The sequence below is a fragment of the Coturnix japonica genome, chromosome 13, assembly GCF_001577835.2.
Source record: "Coturnix japonica isolate 7356 chromosome 13, Coturnix japonica 2.1, whole genome shotgun sequence".
Lineage (NCBI taxonomy): Eukaryota > Metazoa > Chordata > Aves > Galliformes > Phasianidae > Coturnix > Coturnix japonica.
Window position 1 is genome coordinate 4,468,448 of NC_029528.1, and position 18,085 is coordinate 4,486,532.

Here is an 18,085-nt window from a genome sequence, read left to right on the forward strand (position 1 = left end):
GGCTGTAGCTGTACCAGGACCGCACAGCAAGTCTGACAAGGGAACCAGTACAACTGCAAACTAATGCAGCAAATGAAAAAGAATATTCACTCTCAGTCAAATTATCTCCCTATCTAAATCACTGCATAGCTCCAGAAGCACTAATACTGAAGAACAGTGGGTATATGCTGCTGACGCTGAAGAGCAGGGGCTGAAGACACCACTCTGCTTTGCAACAATAAACTGGAAGTCAGCTGAAAACAAGTATGAAGCTGCTCAGTCTTCTCCTTTCTGTGTCTGAGAAAGAAGTTAGTTCTATTAACAAGCTTCCAGCCATTAGTTTGTTATTCGGGCTCCTTGTAACAACCATTTTGAACTCATACTACACTACTTTCTTGTGAATATAAGGAGGAACATTCTTCATTCAAACAGACTCAGTTCCTGGTAGACAGATCTCAAGCAATGTATAAATAAAGCAGACTGCTTAAGACTCATCTCTCCCAAGGCATTCCCAAATGCAGGAAGAAAGAAGGCACTCACAGCCCTGTGCTATAGCTGAGGTGTAGAACTTTCATAGTTCTGAAGAACTTGAGTTCAGCCTCACTCCACTAGTTGGATGGAAGATCTGCACAGTGGCAAGCAGATCAACCAGAGAGGCCTCAGCAGTGACTGGAATACAAAGCCAGTGACACAGAGGCACAGGAATGGAGCCAAGCCACATACCTTGCAATGCACAAGGTGAGGCTTCATAGGTTTGGCACAGACTCAACAGTTTAGAAAGACATTGCATTAACTTCTCATTTTTAATCTGCTGTTTTCCCAACAAAATGAAGATAATGCTAAGTATGTGACCCAAGTAAGTGACAAAAGCTGATACATAAGAAAACATACTGAAAAGGTTACTCGGCTCTAACGACATTATATTGCTTTTGTTGACTTCGTGGCCTAAAAAAGGAACAGAAACCACAGGTTTTGTTTGCAAGACATATGGCTCTTTCCAAATGAGAAACTGCAAGTGGTCAACCAGCTGTAACCCATCAACAGCAAACCTGACTACTGCAAACAATGGTGGAAAACAAATCTCCTCTAATTGCCAGAAAGAACCCTTGTTTGCTCCCTCAAAAATCAATAGGATCCTGCTTTCAGAGGATCAGAGCACAAGATTCAATACCAAAGGATAACCCATAATCTCACATTGACTAAAAGTCACTTTAAAAGTGACATAAATCATTTGCTCTACAAAATTAGCAAATACTATCATTAAAATGTCTTTGACCTTGCTCCCATTACCAGCAATGAAAACACTTCCTCTAAGTCTGTCTGCCACTGTGGAGCAACATCAAGTCTGCAGTGCCAAATGCTGCAAGAAATCTTAGATCCAGTTATTAAGAGCAGCTTCCTTCCTGCATATGCTTCGTTCTATAGGAATGCTCAAGTCCAAAAATATTAAAGGTACCTCCACAGCATGAGCTCAGAATCTCAAAGCTCAGAAATACCTTCACTGAATCAAAGTGTCAATGAAGTCCAATTGACCTTATGTGAGCCTTACACAAACATTTTAACACCTTGTTGGAGTATGACCATATTATTCACAGGATCTATTTACTCAAAGGAAATCTTACAAGTGAAAGTTTTTGCTGATGCCATTAAAAACTGACACTGAAAATAAGATTTGAGATTTATGTGGTCCTGTGGTTTAGGCTTAGAGTTGCACCCCATGCTGAAATAGTTAATAACTCGATCCACAGAAAATATTTCCGATATTCTCAATCTCAATATCAGGAAGAAATATTTTGTCAGCTTTTAAGGTATCAACTCAGTTGGGGGCGCGCAAGGTTAAGGAGTTCCAATATAAAGAATCTGCACTCAGACAGAAACCAGAAGGAAGCACTGTAATGCTTCCAGTAGCAAAAATATATATTTTTTAAAAATCTTTCTGACCAAGTTTTCTTATATAGGTGTATGTCATCATTTTGCTCTCTTCTTGCACCTATGTACAAGGAGTTAATGTATGTTATACAAGTGGTTACATAATTACAAAAATTAACATAAAAGAATTTTTAAAATATGAAAATGTTTTTCTTAACGTATAGCTACAAATGTATGGCCACAGCGGCCAAAATACAAGAAATATTAATAATTAGAGTTAAAAATGCATATGTTTTAAAGCACTGAGATGTTACTGCTTCCCCGCTGCACCAACTCACAAAGCTGGCTAAAGAAACCTGGATAATTTTAAAGAGCAAATCTGGTGTTGCCCAGCAACAGCACACCCTGCTAGAAAGGATGCAGGATGTTGGAAGATTTAATATTAGGGAATTGTGCTTGCAAGGGGAAGAAGAAGAACAAATACAATTTATTCATACAACATCCATAAAATTGGAACAGCTTAAAAAAATAATAATCAGATGAAGTGATCATCCTAATATTAATCTTTGTATATTAGAGCTAAGTAAAAAGTTATTGCCTGGAACCAATGAGTTAGCATCACAGTTCATTAAATGGCATTGATGTTTGCACTGCCCTGACACGATATGATGAGAAAAGGCAGTGATTTTATGAGAATTTGAGGGCAGTCTTACAGTTGAAGACTTTACTTCTGGTGCTGACTTGGATGAGTACTGCTAACACGAGAGCTGTATAGGAACGTGGGCCTCCACGCTTTCCCCTGAGCTGGAAGAAACCTGCTGTCCTCTGAGGAAGTTTCTTAGGCAATACATGCTCCACCTCTGCTTTGATTGTGAAGAAGCACCTCTCCTATTCATTTATTCTCAAACTGAGAAGCAAGTTCCTTTTTGGGCTAAAATATAAGTCATGTGACGTTTTTACCTGCTCTGGACAAGCCCTCCACCATGTTCTTTTCAGGATAATACAGGAAACATTGTGCAAAGGTGCTGCTCACAAGCCCTGAGAGCAGAGCTCAGGGTGTGGGGCTGACTACAAGGCCTTTCTTCCTTCACCTGCCCTGAAATGCACCCTCTTTAATCACCGCCTTCTGCATAAAAACTCTTCTTGCTCCCCCTAGACATAGAATTAAGTAGATATTTGAAATGGGCTATAAAGTCATAACTGCATGACATTTTATCAGCTCAGTTAGAAAACACAGAAGAGTGATTTTCTTACAAATAAACCACCAATCTCCAAAAAGTCCACCTGAAGAGATGGAGCTGAGCTTCTGCTTGTCAGTGTGCTGTTGAAACTGAATCATTAAGACTCCTAGAACAGCTTGAGCTAGAGGGGACCTTTAAGATCATCTAATTCCAAGCCCCATACTAGAGGCAGGAACACCTCCCCCTCTACCAGACTGCGCAAAACTCAATGCAAAAAAACTTACGACTGATTGATTCTTGGACTCCCCAACAATACAAAAATTCAGCAACTGCTTTAATATTCCTAACATCCTAAAAGTAAATGTTAGAATATTTCATTGCTTCTGCAATGTATGACTCCATGTATTAAGCAAGAGCAATACCACATTGCCTATTAAACAAATGGTTGCATGAGAAAACAAGTCTGACAGCACTTCTTAGAGAAGCTGTTCTCTGGGTGACTTCCTTCGGTATGACCCAGCTAAACCCTCGGGTTGTCAGAAGCTATTTACATCAAATGACATCAAACTTCAGCTGAAAATAAAAAACAAAAGCCCTGCAAGAACCTGCTATCCAAAATGACAAGGGAAAAAAAACAAAAAACATGAACGTAGAGTAGAATGAAAAAGTATAAATATTTCATAAAAATAAGCATTTCATTAAAAATTCATACTCATCATTTCTCTTCCATTCTGGGAAAGGGGTTTTAATTAAAATCTATAAAGCAAAAGTGTAAGGTGAAAGCCAGAAGTGCTATGTCTTGGGAGCAAAAATAAAATAAGAGCTAGAAGGAAAAAAATCCTAGGGAAAATGTAAGATCAAAGTAACACCATGGTGAGGAGCTGACCCCTCACATTTCCCCTTTTTTGTTTTTACCACATTTTCACCCTCAAAAGTCACAAGATCTCAGTATGTTCCTTTAAGTGATGTTAGAATTTTGCTGAATCATTATTTTCCAGAATGTGATTGCTGCAGTCTTCAGCACTGCAGGAAGGAAGATTCCCTTACACCAGAGCAGCACCAGGCCCTTGACTGAGTGCTCAGCTACGTAGATCAAGGGGAAACTATGCTTTACTGAATGCTGATCAGTGCCAATATTTACTAAAGTAATTGTGAGGACATGGAGCTATGTCATAATTCAGAATAAACCTTTCAAGAGGAAGTAGGAGAAACTAAAATGTAACAATGTTGGGAAGTATTAGTCTGTACTGCAAGCAGGGCTCTGTTTACCATCCCTTTCATGGCCCAGACTTAGAGAAGTATATTTACTTGGTAGAAACATATTAAAAACATTTGTTCTACAAGTTCTTGCAATGGTTCTCAGCTATGTAGATCTAGAAAGAGTGCTGCATGGTGCCTTTGTGATCATGTTTTCCTGACCTGTGTCAGAGATGGTAACAATTGGGATGAAGGCACTGCAGAAGATGTGAGGTTTTTCCATGGATGTTACCACGCTCATTTCCAGCTGCTCAGAGTCTAGTTCTGGCTCTTATGAAAAACAAACCATTTCTTTTTGGATGAGAAAAACTTCTCTAGAAATGTAGAATGGAGTTACTGCAGATTATATAAACCACAAGATAAATAAATGGCCTAAGACTATCCCAAAACTATGATTTTTGCTAGAAAGCTTTTGAGCAATCATAATCTCTTTGATATGTTGCTAAACCAAAGACTTGGAAGTCTCCCCATGGCAGAGTGCTTTAACTTGTGCACGTGGGTTACCATTTAGAAATTCATATAATAAGATACTCTTAATGCTTTCCAAATTTATTTTAGCTGCAAAGGTGAAATATCTCCAAAATGAAATAAGTAAAAACAGAAAGAATGGGGAATGGTGGGATGTGTTCTATAACAGACACCTCAGAAAAGCAGAAATAAGAATCCTAACATCACTTCCTTCAACAGAAATGCACTTTTAAAAGTATTTGTTAAACTGATGAGGAAGATTTCCACAGAAAGAAACTAAAAGGCAATGTTCTAAAGTCATTATTACAGTGTATCAAACCAAAATATTTTGTTGTGCCACATTCTTTAAAAAAAAATAATGCATTTCAAACATGATCTTCAGTTTCCTGTACCCAAACACAAATGTTACATGAGCGATCATTGCACAGCAGGTCACAAGATAAAGGGCAGATTTTGACTATGTCCTCCAACTGAATTAGCAGTACATTCATACTCCTCAGCCATGCAGTGGATTGGCATAACCAAAACATGCAGGTCTAGTCAGAGAACTTACAACTGGTGTCACTACAAGAAGTTATCGATGCCAGGAACCTGCTCTATGAGTCCACCATTATCACTAAACAAGTCCAGCAAAATCTTAGCAGGTACTCTGAGTGAAAAAACATCCTTAGAAGTCAGCAAGTATTTACCTAACAGGCCAGCTCGCATTCTTCCAATCATCCAGCAGAGATTAAAGGTTGTTTTAGCATCAGTTCTGAACACATTCTAAATTTTAACCTGCTTCAGAGAGATCTGCGTGCGATGAAAAAGGAGCTTGTTGCCCTTTTCAGTTTATAATGTCACCAGAAATTAGGTCTATTTAACAGATGTGGAATTCATCATTTCAGCCTTTAACTTGCATTAGAGAGTCACCTTTTTTGATAACTGATCCCACTGTGTGTTGTATTCCCTGCAAGTACCAAGGGAAGTCACATAAAAACAGTTTTTTGAAAGAAGCTCCACCTTCCCCTTATAACTAAAGAACGTTCTCTGTAATACCACATTTATAAGCAGTTTATCAAATTAAAACTCTTGCAAGCAGTATAAAGTTAAATTAGAAAATGTTACACTTTAAAACCCAGATCATCAGCTGAACTGTTTCATCTGAGCGATCACAGCTCACTGGAGCCAACAGCAACCAGCCACCTCTCATGCCCCATTTGCCTGTTTCTCAGTATCCAGGTGCCCTTCACACTGAGATATGACATGATAGATGATTGAACAAAGGACAGTTAAAAAAAATCCATGGCTTCATTTTAAGAAGGTACACTACAAAATAACTCCCATCAGTTCTCTGCCTAAAGTCTCCCATCTATGACTTAGGAAAAATAGGAAGGAAACAAATGAATTATGCATGGTATTGTCAATTAGCCAAGACCTCAAACCACACATAACTTGCTGCTTCGTGAGAAACATCTTTAATACCTTTACTCAAACCTGTTATCAGTGCCACTGAATCTGATATGATCCCAGGAAGTTTTTCTTTCACACTGACAGACTGAAATGCAGCGCAGCCCCATGAATTCTCACTGTTCAGTTTCCTGCTATTTGCCTCAGCACAATGGGAAAACTGAGGAGGATCATTTAAAAAGGTCTAGAGCAGGCAATAGTCCTTTTTTTTTGTTTGTTTGTTTCAGAGGGGAGCCTTAAAACATTCAGTCATTACTCACTGACACCAAGGACAATTGCTTCCCTAGATTCCTTAAAAGTAAGGCAGACGCATGCTAAACCACTTGTAGCTGAGAGTATTCCAGTAACACATAAGGTGACCATATTTAAACCAATGAGGATTTCCTCATCAAGTTCCCTTACACAGTTGAACAACACAGGAATCATTAGACAGGAGTGAAGCAAGTCTGATATATGAAATATTTATGTAAATGCTTTGGCCAAAATAACATATCCTCAGCTTCCAAAAGCAAATTAGTTCTTTTCACCTACTTCACTGCATTTCATTTACATATAGACCAGGCCTTCGCATAATAATCACAACAACTCCCTCAGCTTCGTGAAATAAGCATTAATTCAAAAGAATCAACATCAACTTGTAACCTCAAACTGAACAGAAGAACAAACAAAATTTAGTGCAAGTCAATTCCCATACACTTACAGCTTTCCATATTTGTGAAGCTGTGATTCATCATGAAAATAAACTAAAATTAAACAATTTCAAGTTTCGTAACAAACCAGGAATCAGTTCCAAAATAACTCGAGACTTTTTCCAGGCAAGTGAGAATAATACTGTATAGCTGATATTTCATCAGTCACTTTGCCACTCTTTTCTAATAGGTGGACAAACAGAACAACAGGCTCAATCCTACTCTCGTTTACATTCATTTTAACACAGTGTGTCTACTACATTCAGTGCAGGGATTTTAAAAGCATCACAGTAACATAATCTAACAGCTTGAGTTAGTTTATTCATTTACTGCAGATTAGGAACAAATATAAAAGCTGGAGTTCTACAGTAAGGAGAAACCGATACTCTGTTCTGAAACTAAAGATTCCTTTGTCTTAAGGAAACTCAAAAGTCACCAATGCATGAAGCTCATCATATTTTTCTCTGGGTTATTTGATTATTTTTTTTAACAATTTGGAAATAGCTCTTAGGTCACTCTCCAACTAGTAGAAGATGGACAGGCCCATTGAAATCAGTGGGCTGGACCTCTAGATAACATGAAGCTACATGGGACCACTGAAGTTAACAATGAGACACCAGCTGGAATAAATTCACGTACTGCTATTAAAAACAATGGTGTTACTCTGCTTTATGTGCACTGAATAATTGTTCCCACATTATACACCTAATAAAATTTGAAGCAAAATTGGATATATTTCTAGGAAACTGCTAGCAGTGAGCCCAGGAGCTTTATTTTTTAAACACAGTCTAAAACTGCTGTAGCTGTTTGAAATGCAGCAACGGTTTGATTTTGACACTGACTTTTTCCCAGACTCAAGTATCATTGACTTGATGAGGCTTTTTGCCTAGATCTGTCTCCAAAGTCAGTGTCTGCATAACATGAAGATACTAGAGGCATTCATATCACATCCATGTCCGCTCTGTGCTAAGCCAGGAGGTCAGTCTGTACAGGACATGTGTAGTTATTTAAGAGGAGGAGAAAGCAAAATTCTGAGGGATGTTCAGACCAGGAGCATGGTGCTGACTCACCTTTAACTCTCTGGAGGAAGATATGACTCTCTTTCCCTTTGTAAGACTGTAAAAGTGTATGAAAGCCACCCCTAAGCTTCAGGGTGCACACCTCCATACCCTTTCTAGTTGTCCAGCCTTCCTGAAAGTAGACTCACGGGTGAGTAATGGAGACCTTAACCCACAAGCCTAAAGAGCACGTTAGAGAGTTCATAATTTTTCATAGTCCAGTAACTTCATATGGACAGGAAATTGTATGACGAAGCTGTACTCATAAGTAAGCACAATATGGGACCTCCTCAGACTCTCGCATTGCTTCACCCAGCTCCTCTCAGCTCAATAAAAAAACAAACCATTCTTCCTATTGCCCACCTAGCACTTCATTTCTGCCAAAATGGCAAAGGGAAAAAGCTGCTTCTAGCAGTGAAACTCATTCCAGCTACGCCTTCCCATACTTGCTGCCATGACTGTTGTCTGACCTTTTTGTGCCTAGTATGGAAACAAATTTATAGTCCTGCAAGATAAACCTTTCCTCAAGGGTTTTCATTTTCTGATTCACAGGAATATTTTCAGGCTCTCAGAAATTGCTACAATGATTGGGACCCCTGGCAAAAATCTACTATTTCCTTGACAATGTCTGTTATATCTTTTGCTCTTCACTTTTTTGGGAAAAAAATCAAGTATGATTGTGTTCAGGTTATCAATTAGAAAAAACAAAACTTGTCACTTTTCTTCTCAGACAGGATAAGAGTGAAAACATCTTTTCTTATAAAAATCAAACCCTACTTGAGTCTCTTCTCCAGCATAGCAGTGAGGTTTGTATATACACATCACTGTAATAATGTCAAAGTTCAATCATACGCAGAGTTTATTAGATTTTCTTTTATTCGTTCCCTTGAATTATTCATTGACTATCTATAATTTCCCAACGAATAATTTCATAAAGTGCTGCAGCAATAAAACTCTCCATATATAGCACACCAATGTGGATGGTATTTATGATGTACTCAAGGAAAGATCAGCTTGTTACATTAATCATGTAAAAGTATTGAAAAATTATATTTAATCATTTCTGTTTGAAAATAAGACCCGCTCAGAGCTTTAAAGCTTGCATGAAACCTAGAATTAAATTTCATACAACATTTCCTGCAACAATATACATAATTATTCAATACTACCAGCTTCGTCTGGTGTACAGTAATCTCTCATCTCATTTGCTCTGAATTGTGTGTTGTATTTAATCTCTTTGATTTGGTACTTTTTGCTTAGTACAGTCCAGATCTAAGAAAGAAGAACAGGGGGATGTATAAAGCCCTACTGCTCAGTCATGGCAAGCTGAACAGCAAGATGTCTCCTTCCTGAACTCTATTTCTGATTCTGGAGGCTATCAGAACCCTGTGGAACACCAACACAGTTTAAAGTATCTTGCTCTTATCATAGCTTCTACAATGAGAAAGCACACACACTGAACACTGATGCTGGCAAAATAGAGTGCAAACTGCATTCTTCAGGAGTTCCACAGACATCCTTCAGGGCCATCTGCAATGCTTCCTGTCCATTCTGGATGAAGGGAGCAAAGATGTGGCCTACTGCAGTTTGTCACTAGAAGTCCTTCGACAAAACACAAGCAGAAGTAGAAAGAACGGCAAGTTCTTTTGACACCCAGTCAGAAAATGAATGTTTCCCTACATTTTTGGAGACTTTGGAGAGCAGCAAGTCACACCACATTTCAATTTGATCTTTCCAACAACTAAACTTTCCAGGCTTCGCTATCCTCTGCCTGTACAAAGTCAAGACAATCTCAAGTCTGAAGATTAAACTCACTCTTCAATCAGCCAAATTGCAGAAGCTCTGCAGAGTACTTCTCAAGGGCTCACATACACTGTGAGCCAAATCACATTGACATCTTTCAGGTGTTTGAAGAGCTAGATACAGCGTACCAATGTACACAAAATGAGTGACCATAATTCTTGATGAATGAGAGTATACTGCCATAAGGCTTTACCTGGGCCAGGGCTGCGGGATCATTCCAGTCAGTCAGTTCTTGAAAAGTTAGAACCTGCAAATTAATAAATATGTAATTAAATTAAAATAAATCCATGAAAAGATAACAATGCCTTTATCAACTCTAACAAGTATGTGTGTTTATAGAATATATAAAACCTACAGACACATAAATGAAAGCTTTTTTCAGTTATTAAGGGTTCCTGTGAAGGATTCAAAGAATAAATAGCTGATAATATCAACACGCTCATCTTTCAGCTCTGAAATTAACAACTTACTTCAAATATCTCAGCCTACTGTATATGATCCACCCTGTAGCGTTTCAGAGGATTTTGATTCTCTTCATGCAGAAACCTTTTAGCTAATCATTTTCATCTCTATGTGTCAATAAATCTTGCATCTCTAGGGCAATGACTTTTACTCAGCAAATGTTAAGCAGAAATAAAACTGCCCAGAACACTCTAAGCATGAGAATTTCAATAAGAATTTAGCAATATATTGATCTACTTCTCCCCCTTCTGACTTTTCATTACTATGCCACTTTCACCTCCTGAATCAATAAGATAAAAAGCTAAAATAATGTGACTTATAGGCTTTAGCTAGTCCTACTCAAATGATTTTTGAATGGCTTCTTCAACAACAACAACAACAAAAAAAACTTTCCTAACACTGAAGGCACCAGAAAATGAACAATGTACTCCTGAATGGAAGAGCTGGCAGTCACAGACTAACAGTGAGTGAGCTCGTATGTAGATAGAATTAAAAGGAGAAATTAGAAAATTTGGGAGGAAAAAAGTGTAAGTGTAACCAATATTTCAATGCCTTGTATTTTCTCTTCTCAGAGGAAATAATTCTGTGGCATTAACTTTCTCTGAACCATCCCTGTTGCATCCTCCCATTTACTTCCTGCAGTAGAACAGGGATCACTGATGACATATCAACAGTATACAGGAGAAATTAATCTATTTCAGTCCTACCAAGTATCAGTAATGAAGACAGAATTACCACAGATGTGTTCAGAAAGCATAAGTGCAATTCTAGCAATATTATGACTGACAGCAACAAAAGTACTTGAAGACAACAAAATTATCTTACTATTTACCAAAGTCAGTAGGGAATCATCTATTCTTCTACAGAAGGACTTACTTCCATATGAGGAAAAACATCTAGGGGCCCATTCTTTACAAAGCCTATCCAAATAAACAGTTATTTGCAACTGTCTTCAATTCAGAAATGTGTGGCTACTGACTGCAGCAAGACCTTCTCCATGTAATTCAAGGAAGCCATCAATACAGATCCACATCTTTTGATAATCACTCTCAGACGTCTGATCTACACAGTTCAAACTGCCTTTGAAAATCTGCCAAGGAATTACTGTAATACTTCATTTTTTGCAGCTACTCTAATAATACCACACTGGCATATTTCTAACTCCTCTGTGAGTTCATTCTGTTCAGCTAGTGGTAAAAATCAAAGCCAGGTTATAAAATAACCCAAACATCACAGAATAGTGAAAACCATCAGTAAGGAAGAACAAAAGTATCAAATCCCATGCAGCGCTGAACCACACTTTCTGTTGGAGGACAACTGAACAGCTGGTACAGTTGGTTGGTGGCACTGAATATCACACATGGGACATTAAGAGACTTCCAGACTAAAATTCAGAAGACTGTGTTTATTTGGCTGATGAGGAGTTGGAAAATACATCACAGTTCCTTTAGTTGAGCATCCTCCCCGTGCCCCCTTAGTCATCTGCTCCTGCTGTATCTACCAATGGCTGTATTTTACTTTTTAACATAAGCCACTGTAACAGAGCAAGGTTGGAGAGTTACTACGTGTTCTGTTTCAACACAGACTTTTCTTCTGGGTTTTTCTCAGAGTTGGACTGTCAGCTTCTTGTCTAGCAAGTTTTAGCTTTCCATCCCATTTACGTATCCCTTTCTCTTCTTCATTGTTATCTAATACACGCTTTTCTCTTCCCAGCACTCTTCACACTAGTAACACTCCAATGTTGATTTATTATGAAGGTTTTCAGCTTTTTTTCCATATATGGAAGTATTCCACACCAGAGGTGTAGACTCCAATAGAGTAAGTTTCAGCGTAGCTTGAAGAGGCTTTTTGTTTTAATTGTCCCTTAGAATGGCCTGCAAAAAACAGAGTCCACACACTGCCAAGTATGGACCTGTATTGCTGACACTGAGATGCAAAAACAAGTGTTTATCATACATACAATCTCACTTCCTGATTAAGAATTCACTCCTCTTGTTATCTTCCCTGCTTGCCTCTTCCTTGCCAGAAGAGATGGCTGAGGTCTCCAAACACAAAGACTGATTTCCTATCTTCCTTCAGAATCTCTTGGAAATAGTTAACCGGAAAACAACTAACTAAAGCTTTCTGTAAGCCATTAGTAGTTACATTAGACTCCTCTCGAGGCCATTGTGTTATTTAATGTTTGCTCTGATATGACCAAAATGTAAACCCCCAGTACTTATTTCTACATACTCCTCCAACATTTCTTCAAACCATAAGAGCTGCAACAGACATTCAAGTTAGAGAATGGCTACACAGGACAGGATATCAAGGATATCAGATACACTGGGGGGAGCAGTTTTCAGACAGATTTACAGATAAACAACTGAGCTCAGACAGAAGTTGATAACCTACAAATCCATTTGAGCTATAACAGGAACAGTATGACTGACCAACCTCTGTCACAAAGAAAACCAAAAGATTATGAACTTGGGGAGACTTATTTTCTTTCCACTTCAGGGCAGACCTGAGCAGGTCATGATCCAAGATTTACACTCCTATGGTTAATATACACTTCAGTGTGACAAGACAAAACAAAAAAGACACAAAAACCACACCATAAGAATGAGCTGATTTCTTCCACTGCACAAATCATTTTCAGAATCCAACAGACATTAATCCTGTTTGTCCTAACACAGCCTAACACCTCCACAGAACACACACCAACAGGGTCACTGTGTAAAGACTCACAGAGATCCCCCAGGGCATTCTTACAGCAGCACTTCATGCAGACCTGTACACAAGATCATCAATTTTGCTAGTTATCTGCTTTGGAAAGACCAGTAATGCTATTTATTCAAGGAAGAATTAAGAAGATGAGCTTAGTGTTGTTTTGGTTGTGTTTAAATTAAAACCTGAGTATATTTTCCAGCTTCTCTGATATGAGATTTCAGCTGTGGTTTTCATTAATACTGAAAATGTCCCATTAAATAAACAGATTTTGGTACTCCGATTTTTTATTTCTTTTTAAATAACAGAGGTGATCCAATGCTAATAAATAGAACAAGTGATAACGTTTAACGTGTCTGTCTCAAATAGAAGCCAAACTCAAGGCACCCAGAACTGAGAAGAGGAATTTTCAAGGTCACACTGTAAATTCAGAAACTTCACCATAATAAAAATGCAAGTAATTGAAAGTTTGATGCGGAGTCATTCACAGATTACACCCATAATATCTAACAAATGGAAATCATGGAAATGTCCGTGACGGTGGACTTCTTAAAAGTGTAAATTTAGGTACAGTTTTAGCAAGAGATTGCATTTTATTGGCAAAAGCTACAAAGTGGAGTTGTTCCCTGTGTGCATCCCTTCTACAAATTAGGAAAAGCAGTGCTCTAATTAGAAATAACCCTGCCAAGGACAAATGTCAAAGAAAAGCAGGAGGAAAGGCTTCTCCCCCCCCTCAGTAGCCACATGAGGCCATTAGAAATGACAGACTGTGCTCTTATCTCAAGCACAAGATAAAACATTAATCTGTTCTGCAGCTGTTTATTATATAGTTTAAAATGATGCTGCGGTATTCTCGAAGCACAATGGGGCTGCACAAAGGCTGCTGCTGGTTAAACCAGGATACCCAGTGCACAGGATACATTACACACTGACTGAGCTGCAGTGAAGAAACAAGCTTTGGTTCATGCAACTTTGTTGCCTAATATCACACTCTCATAGAGGAAAACTAAGTGTCCGTTTGAGATTCTACTTCCCCTACAGTTATTTGGTAATAAAGGCTTAGCAGGCAAACACCTAGAGCCTAAGAAAGCCACAATTGTATCCTTAGTACATAGAAACTTCTGGGCTTTATGTGGTCTCCTTGCTAATTATGATTCAGTGCATCAGTTAGCTGTGATCTTTGGTGTCTTCCACACCTGAATAATATTTTCTGACATTTAAGTCAAGCTAAATATGAGCCTGTTAGTGACAGTAATGAACTCTATGCTCAGAACTACATTAAAAGCAGGATTCCCAGGTTGGGTTTCACAAGTTTCATTGCAAACATGGATCTAGCAGCAGAACTGGATGGGATATTATCCAGGTACAGACAATACCATACTACCTGGAGACAGCATTTCAAAATTAGGCTAAAAAAAACCAAATGCATCAGGGTAGAGAAAAAGAGTATGTTTCAGATAAATTGGAGTGCTTCCAACTAAGGTTATCAGCAGCATTTTACTATACATGTATTTTTTACAACAGTGGCATTAAATACATACACACTTGTCCAAACCACATTAGCTCAGGTTGTGTCAGGTGTGATACACCCATTTAGTGATAAAGCCCCCATGCCAAAGAGCCTGCAGTCAAAGAACACAGAGTGATAGGAGATAATGCAGAAAGGAAACAAAGCTGCAATTCATAATTGTACACAGTTGGTGTTAGGACACATATAAGCTATCACAGCTATGGAAATAAACAATCTCTGAAGTCCTGCTCCAGCCTCAGCCACAAGGTTCCTCATGAGTAAAACTGTTCAGGCTGAGATTCACTCATGCTGGGAATGGACACCTGATGGACAAGAACATCTTTGGAACATTTGGAGGTGGCTCAGGAGTTTCAAGACAGCAATGTTAACATGTCAGTGTGGTGCTGTGAAGGAAGAAGATTTTTATTCCTTCACTATTTGCAGACTGACTACAGCAACCCGGAAACTGCTCAAAAAGTAAAGGAGAGCCTCAGTATTACGTGAAATGCAGCCCCTTGAGAGGCCTTATGCCCTGAACTGCTATAAGACTGACTCAAGGGAGATCAATAGCAATGTAGACTGGCAGCACCAGAGTCTGGCGCTTATAAAATCCACTAAAAATCACAGCCTGAAACCATAACTGACAGAGAATAACAGAATTTGTGTTGCTCTTATTACACTATTCCAATAAACATAAACCAAACAAGTTTATTTTTAAAACAATTGGAACTTCAACTTCATAATTTATTACTATTTTAAGTCTTTGCATCTCTCTGCTTCAGTCACTAGGGCCACATTCAGATGAGAATGTGTGGGTTTGGTTTGATTTTTAAAAGCATTCAGTGCTTAAGTGTAAAACCTGAAATCAACAGAACAAAGAGGAAAAGAAAAGATGGCAGGACACTGTATCTTAACAGCGGGGTGCCAATTACTGCTCCCTGTTAACAAAACATCGTCTGGAGGTGTCTTTGTCTTCTCACCCGCACAACAGAGCAGCCCAGCTACAGGGCTCTTTCTTTCACACAGCTCAGAAATTCAAACAGATTTCACCTAGAAAGATGAATGATCTCTATTTCATTTAATTAAAGGCATTAGTACACTTTCTTACTGCTAGCTTAATTGTTAGCAATTAGGGTTCCATCACCACTTGACAAATTCTGCAGCTTTCACCCCTGCATGTTTCACACCTCTGCAAAGGAGGCCTTTAAAAGAATGGAACTCCCATGTGAGGCAGCTTGAAGAGACACACGTTACATGAGGAGTGGTATCAACAGAACCTTGCTGTGGTTTATAGTGCATTTTTAGTTCATGCCGCCTGTAGTGCACTAAATGCATTATTACACCCTCAGATTATTTTTTCCTTGTTGAAAAACTTCCCTGGTTGCTCCGTCAGAATCCCAGCAAGTTGCATGTGTTCATGCAGAAGTATCACCAGCTGTTACTTCAGATGCAGTTCCTAATCACTAAATCCCTCCTATGTTGGCCTTCAGAATTTCTTAAGACAATGACTCTACTTTCTAATTACGGTTCTTTTTTCTCTATACACATTTATAGCTGGTATGATGCCAGAAGCTTCTATGATTGCCAAAAGATGGGAGGAAGGATGTTTAAGGTAAAGCACTCCGTGAGTAAGTCTGTCATCTGCTTTGCTAATCTGCCATGTGGAGTCTCCACAGAGAGCTCAGGTCAGGCAGAAAACTGGGAGTTGAACAGGACATGCTTATTGTGAGTAACTCTTCCGACATGCCATCTGGAAAATAGGAGATGTTTCAGTACATTAAATCAGTGGGGAAATGATTTACTTCTGTTTTATTAGATTTCTGCCAACTCAGGGCACTGAACTGGTTCAGCAATCCAATGACCAAGGGGTTTGGAGAAAGGGGTTGGTCAGAGGCAAAAGACAGCAGCACCACAGCCAGCAGCTGAATTGCCTTTGGCTGCTACAAAGCTACAGTTCAGAATTCCTGCCATGTTTTACCTTTGATTGGCTTATCAAGAGGTCAGACAGGGAACAGTGCTGTTGTAAAGAACAAGAAGTAACTGAAGTTTCCATTTGGATCAGGAAGCAGGGAAGGGCCTTGAGTGAAATGGTCCTAACTTGTAAAGTGAGGAGAAACAGCAAAGGTAACAGAGTTGCCATTGTTGCCCAAAACTTTATGTTTCTCTTTGATTCCTTCAATAAATAAGGCACTTCTACACATCCGTTAAGCGCTTTATTTTTCCTCCCTCTCCAGAAAAAAAAAAATCCCCATTGAATGAAAGGGATTGGGAGTTCTACCTAATTGTGGCAAACAAGCTGCTGGCTGAAGGATAAAAGAAAGGAAGAGATAGAAGAGAGTGTTCTTGTTGTTTTTTTAAATACAAATCTAGCCAAAGATGTATTGACTTGACTTCCCTTTTCTCTTAGGTTCTCCAGTATCTTACCAATTAACATGCAGTGACATTCACAAAACAAGCATAAAACTGAGAAAATCAAAGGCAAAATAAAGGCAAGAAATCCCATTTCTCAGTGCCTCCTGCAATCTCTTTCAATAGTTTACTGCTTCTAAGGTGTGACTTAGCTACAAGATCTTCACTATTTGTGAAGAAGATTTATCCATAAGCAGCCCGTGCCACATCCCGAACAAGTGCAGCATCACCAGGACTGTAAGCAAGAATCTAAATGTTCTTATGGAAGAATAAACATCACATAACTTAAAATTCTTTGCCTAAATTTTCTTCCTGTTCTTACTGAAGCAGCACAGCAGTCTGTTGTCTGATGTGCTCAGTACCTTGCAAAAATGTAACCTCCTCTACAACACCTCGATTTTTATAGTACCGCTATTCTGTAACATTAAAAGACGTTTCTATACATTCATGCTGCTTCCAGTGAACTTGCAAATCTACACAACCTTTCACAGAATGACTCTGCTTTGGAACGTTGCCTCCCAACCCCTGCAGACCTCAGTGAAAGATCAGAAGTCGCAGCTGTGTGTGACCTGGAACAGCTCTGGATGGAGCACCAACAACTTCAGTGGGCAGAGCTGCCCCAGTGCCTCACCGCCCTCTGGGTGAAACATTTCCTCCTAAGATCTGATCAAAATCTTCCATATTTCAGCTGAAAACTTTCCATTTGTCCTATCACTATCAAACCCTGATTGAGGCCAGCACAAAAATTCCAGTATCTGTATGGCCTGCTGGGAAGGTGACATCCCGAGAGCTGTGTGCTGTTTCCCAGGTATCCTCACAACATTGCTCACAGCGTGTCCTTGCTGTGTGTCAAATGCTGCTCCATGAATACAGCAGTGCCGTAGTGTCACCTAGTGGGAAGCTCTTACTGCTGCCCATTCGCACAGTACCAACAAATAATGTTTTAAACAACAAACAGCCAAATTGGTGTGTGCTTCTTAACTGTATTCTGACATTCCAGACTGCAGTCCACTGTATCCCTGCTATGGGTCTTTTATTTCCTTTACTTTGCTGAATAGCAGGTGACAGTTTAGAGCAGAACAAGAGCAGGACTAGTGATCTGTAAAGAGCAGTGTGAAATATCAGCATCTGCAGAAGTGGAAAATAAAAATGAACCCACTTTCAGAGCTAAAATTGCACTGTTAGTCATGCGTAGTGCCTGTCTTTCATTCAAGCCCAAAATAACGAACAACTTTATTTCTA